This window comes from Macrobrachium nipponense, chromosome 43, assembly GCF_015104395.2.
Source record: "Macrobrachium nipponense isolate FS-2020 chromosome 43, ASM1510439v2, whole genome shotgun sequence".
Classification (NCBI taxonomy): domain Eukaryota; kingdom Metazoa; phylum Arthropoda; class Malacostraca; order Decapoda; family Palaemonidae; genus Macrobrachium; species Macrobrachium nipponense.
In genome coordinates, this window is record NC_061104.1 from 5,947,332 (window position 1) to 5,953,277 (window position 5,946).

Genomic DNA, 5,946 nt, shown 5'->3' on the forward strand with positions numbered 1-5,946 from the left:
GAAAAATCTGCAACATGCAATATCACAATACTCTTTTCTTATAAAAATGTACTTTCTTGGTAAATACCGTGACTTTTTCATTTGCCTTTATAACCAGTCGAAGTTTATACAAAAATACAATGCAATAAACTGTACTAATTCTCTGGTACTAACTGTATTTCTACTGTCTTTTCAGGTGCCAAACAGGAACAACTATCAAAAACAACACTGAACGACAACAATTCTATTCTGTACAATCTACACAAGTGATCGTAAGGGTGTTGACCTCGGGACCTTCGAAAGGAATTCGACCAATCCACCTTCCTAAGAAAGAGCACGAATGTGTTTGAATATTTGAATATTTGATATTAGAAGACATTCCATTCTGAATTCAGCACCTCATAGACCACTGGATTTTAGTTACTTTACTTTGAGATAATTATTTTCTTTTTTCATCTAAAGAGCCTCAAAGCACAAGTAAAGAGATGAAGAACAGCACTGATATGACACATGAGTCCTTGTTTCAGGGCTTGCAATCTCTTTCCATTTCCGCAGAAAACGTCTTGTCCAATCAGAGTGAATTTTCTGCGCAAAATGCTTCTGGAGCAGAGCTGTCATACCCCGAGGGAATTACTCCTACCCAGCACATATTGCTACCAGAACATCCACATACTTCCAGCATTAGTTCTGTCCAGGGTTTATTACCAGATGAAGGTTCATATGATCAAAGTTTTCCTAGTATCCACAACAATTTGCCAACGGAACTGCCTTGCACTAACACTATGCCCTCTGCTCTTAATGACTCATCTTCTGGAGAAAAGGAATTTCTAGACTTATGTGCAGGTTCTGCCGAATCTGTAGCACATGTAGAAACTCATAAAAACAAAACAGACAATATCAAAAAACCTACAATACTCTTCATAAGAAAGTCTCAGCGAGCACGCATGTCAACGATCCAGACTGCATCTGGACCTGTGTTATACTTGCCTACATCACAGCAGGAGGCAGTTGAATCTCAGATTCCTCCAATTCCGGAGTCGATGTTGCGTAATCTGTATGAGGCGCGTGAGCGTTTGCTACAAGATAAAGACTTGTCTAGTAGACTGATGATGTCTCAGAGGTTGGTTTCTTCAGCAGCCAATGAAAGCTAATTCTAGTTCCAATTCAAACTGATGGAAAAATCATTTTTGTTGAAATGGTTTGTTGGCCATAATGTAGGAGAGTACTCTAATTGTCTTGCAGAAATAATAGTGGCATTGCTGGAAATTTGGAATGGGGAATGATAGGAGACATAAAATCACCTTATGATGGATGGTAAATATGTTATAATGACAGGGTCTTAATACCTGGAAAGCACTGATGTTGTAAAACTGCAGTGACTAGTTACAGTAATTTTTGTTGAGAAGAATTAGCAAGTTGTTGAAAGAACTTCTGCATGTAGTAGCTTTGATCTATGGCTTTTGTTTTTTTTTAATTTACGCATTCTCTCCCTAAAGGTTTCTCGACTGAATAAAATTTTTTTAGTAGTAGTACAGCAATAGCAGCATCAGTAGTGGTAACGAGTCTTCAACATGTTAGTTACATATAGCTATTAGTCACTATCACTAAGTTATATTTAGCTTTTAGTCACTACCACAATTCACTATCCTAAGAGATTTGCCATTCCCAAAATAAATTAACCAAAAAAAATCTTTTATCACCAAACACATTATCTGCCATCAATGAAAGCTATTTTCTTCAGTGCACCTGTCATGCAGACTTATCATTTTGAGCATGGACACCTTATTACTATAGGTATGTAGATGGGTTTGATGTAATATTGAATGAAATCAAGCCTCAGTACGATACTGCTCCTGAAATCACTTAAAACACATTGGAGAACGACGAATCATCGTCTGGAATTTGTACATGAATGCCTACATCTGGGGCGCACAATTGTGGATGACGTTCAAGATATAAGAAACACAGAACAAAGGCAACATAACCTACGTGCAGCTAGAAACATGATTGCAAAGAGATCTGCCTTCTGTCACAGAGAAACCAAGTTATGGCTCTTCAGCTTCTTTGGCCAAACTCAAAGTCTAGAAAGAGGTCAGCCAACACACAGATAGAGATCCCTCATTTGCATGTGGTTGAACCCAAACAGAGCTTCAGTCAAATATTTTGTCCATGAAAGGTCGACACAGGACCATTTTGCTCTTGTACTTTTTTTTTTTCATTCATTCACTCATCAGATGAAATGCTAAATAACTGCTCTTGTATCTGGGTTTTTCAACAGTTACATAAATAGGGTCCAGTCAGTTATGGGTTCCCCAAAAGAAACATGTTTTAGAGACCAGTGGGTGAGGCTTGTTTTCTTGTGAATAAAATCAACAACAAGAATGCTCTCGTTGGTTCTATTAATTTTAAACCACAGGGTTACGAAAGTGAAGTCATAGTTACTTGGAATTCAATCTTAAATGTCATCGGCTACTGAAAAAAAGTGCTGTGGCCATCTTCTCTATATCTATGGCTGTGCTTACTCTTTCAGACAGCTGGCAACAACCAATCTGCTTTCAATTACAGCAATCTCTTGATTATCCAAATAAAGGGCGCAAAGGCTTGTCAAATGAGGGCAAAATCCACAAAAGTGCTACAAGCTATGTACCCATATTCCCTCTAACATGTCATAAAGCACAGCCGTAAACACTAAATAATTTATACTTATGAAGAACAACTATCACACTTTAAACTGAAAACTTTATGCCAGAAGCAATTATTCTACCTTATTTCCCCATAACAAAATATACTGCATAAATATACTTTTAAAAAACCACATGGCTTTTTTTTTTTCTCCTGCATGCAATAGACTTACCCAAATCATTTTTTTTCATTTTGTCCAAAAACTCTGAGACTCATTGTACACACACACACAAAAAACGTACGAATATAATGATACTTTTTCTCTGTCACTTACCTGTGTTTTTGCTGTCCTTGGTGCTTACAATTGTGAGAAGGTTAAAAGTCCTCCCGTCCCTTGCCTCCAGATCAACTGTCATCAAGACCACGAGCATCATCATCTTCATCATCTTCCTCTACCTCTTAAGACTCCTGGGAGATATAGAAAGGTGAAGTGACTGGTACCAAGGCACTAATTGTGAAAAAGACACATTGTCATCATCCTCAGGCACTTCCTCATCACCACCAGCAAAGCAGCAGCGATTTTGCTGTCGGAGAGAAGTTAGTAGTCAGGGTCAACTCTGTCCTCGCCTGGAAACCCCAACGTCGTCCTTGGGAATGTCATTGCCTCCAGTAGCGAGGTGGGGATAGGAGTCATCGACTTCAAAACCCTGAAGAAGTTCCATCACGCCCTCTTGTCTATTCAGCGTATAGTTCCAGGCGCGGTTGAGGGTCTCTACGGTGACGTTTCTCCAAGCCTCTGCGAAGTTGTAGATGGCAGACATCACCCAATACTTAAGAAGATTCTCCAGTGTACAACTCAACCCCGTCCCGCCCCCTGTATCCAAGCCCTGCTCCTTCTCCTCCTCGTCGTCCTCTACTATTACTGTCACCTCCTCCATGAACTTCCTCTGGTATAGCCATTTTATTGCAACGATAACACATTGGTCATTGGCTCAATGAGTGCAGGCAGTCATATGTGAAAATCGCCTACCAAGACTATACAAGAAATTACTGCCACAAGTGAAGATCATACAAGAAGAATGCAAATTTAAAAAAAAGCACTAAAACCTCTCCTTATCTGCTACGATACTGATGGGAAAATACTAAAAGACAATTATAAAATAGAAGAAGCAACTCATTTAGAAAACGTACAAAGGCCGCCAGAGAGGGAATCATCCCTGTGGAGGGATGTACACATAACTAAAAGTAAATATCTAACACTAATATGACATTCGTCACCAACCAACCGCTTTGTATTGAGATGTGCAGGTGCATTGTCCATGAGAAGCAAAGCCTTCACCCAAAGTTTACCAATGACAAGGTACTGTGTCGAATGATGAATAACCTTTAAAAATTATTATTGAACTCATTGGTTACAATCTTGGAGGTGAACGAAGCCTTCACTAAATGACACCAAATCACTGGGATCCTATCCATCTGCCTACGCAAGATATGCGGTTAGTTTGCATGTCTAACCGCCACTGGTTTGCAGTGATGCCCACCAATAGCATTTGCACATAACAAAGCAGACACACGTTCCTTGGAAAGCTTTCGACAGTAAATTTTTTCCGTCTCACCTCCCAAAGTTTTATTTGGTAGGGAGCAATAGAAAAGACCATTTTTTTTCCGAAAAAAATGGTCTTTTCTGGCAAAGTTCCTCTATTTTCTCCTCAGAGGCCATCATGAATCTTCTTGTTAGAAATCCTATGTTGAGTCTTGGACCAAAACAGCCAACCTTTGGAAGCCTTATAGTTCACAACCTTATGCAGGCCTGCAAACTAAGTGCCTGCAGCCTTTATTTAACTCAGCACTGCTTATGTTAGCACCAGCACCCTTTGCTACGAAACCACATGAAGGTTGACTTCTCAATGTCCTCATGGCAGCCTTTTGCAATGACCTTGAGGCCTGGAATCTTGGAGCCTTCTTCCCGAAGGCTGTCCCGTACTTCTTCAGTGTATCCTGAGAAGTTTTAATATCATGCAAGGTTGACTGAAATGCCATACTCCTCCATAATACGTGACCTAGAGTCCTAAACCATCTTGCCTTGATTCTCCCAATGATTTCTAGTTTGTTGAAAGGTCAACACTTTCTTTCCCCTCTTACTACGAGGTGGGGGCGATGCAAAAGATAAAACAGCACTACACACAACACTAGCAGGCACTACAATGCTGCAGGCACTACAAAGAAAGCCTACTAGCCTAGTGCTCAAGGTATAGTATCGCACTCATACAGTTCAAACAGTCCGGACAATTCTTCGAAAGTAATTGTTCAAAAAACAACTGTTCGACAACAGTTGTTCGAAAAGTAATTGTTGGAATCAACAGTTGTTTGAATTGACAATTGTTCGAACTAGCTTACATAATAATTTTTCACTAAGACAATGAAAAAATACATTAGTATCAGAGGATATTTATATAAATGGGAAAATAAAATTGACTCGGAATTTATTTTCTAGATGACAATGTCTCAGATAATAAAACAACATTAAATAAAGGTGTTGATTTATTGTATTTTCTAATACAAAACATCTGCTAGTTTACAAACTAAACGATATGAAACGGCAGGCAAATAATCAATGACAGTCTGATACTCGAAGAATGTATCAGTAAGCGACTTCAAGCGCTCTACAGATTTCCGCCACTATTTTATTTTCTTTTAAGTTGCACTCAATTCCACCTAATAACTTTTCAATATAAATTTCATTCAGCGCTTCTCTTCTCTTCTCAGTGCCGATAAAATTTGCAGATAGTTGGATGACGGCCAGACTTGTTGCATAAATACTCGGTGCCATCCTTCAATAATGTTGTTCGTCCTATCTTAACTGATAAAACAAGTTCTGGGTGTGTGAGGAGACAATTCGTAAGTGACGATTTCCTTTTTAATAATAAAAGAATATGAATGATCTCAATTGCTATACATACTTGTCTCTTTCCACGTTATTTCCTTATCGTATTATATATATACATATATATACATACATACTACATACATATAGTATTTCCTATCGTATATAATATAATTTATATATAATATATATAATATGATATATGTATATAGTCTATATATGTATATATATATATACATATTTTATATATATATATATATCTAGATATTATTATATATATTTATATATAATATATATATACATTAATCTATATATATATATATATATATATATATACATTATATTTATATATATATATATATATTATATCTATATAAATATTTATATATATATTATATATAGTGGATATATCTATATATATATATATATAATTATATATATATATATATATATATATTATA

General features: G+C 37.1%; 1 long non-coding RNA gene across 1 annotated transcript in view; it reads left to right on the forward strand.

The window, feature by feature from the left end:
• LOC135214017 (uncharacterized) overlaps positions 1-2,794 on the forward strand; it is a 14,880-nt gene extending 12,086 nt beyond the window's left edge. Inside the window, exon 2 of the long non-coding RNA XR_010314247.1 lies at positions 176-2,794. This is a non-coding gene — a long non-coding RNA (uncharacterized LOC135214017). The remainder of the gene's footprint in view (positions 1-175) is intronic.
• The last annotated feature ends 3,152 nt before the right edge of the window (positions 2,795-5,946 follow it).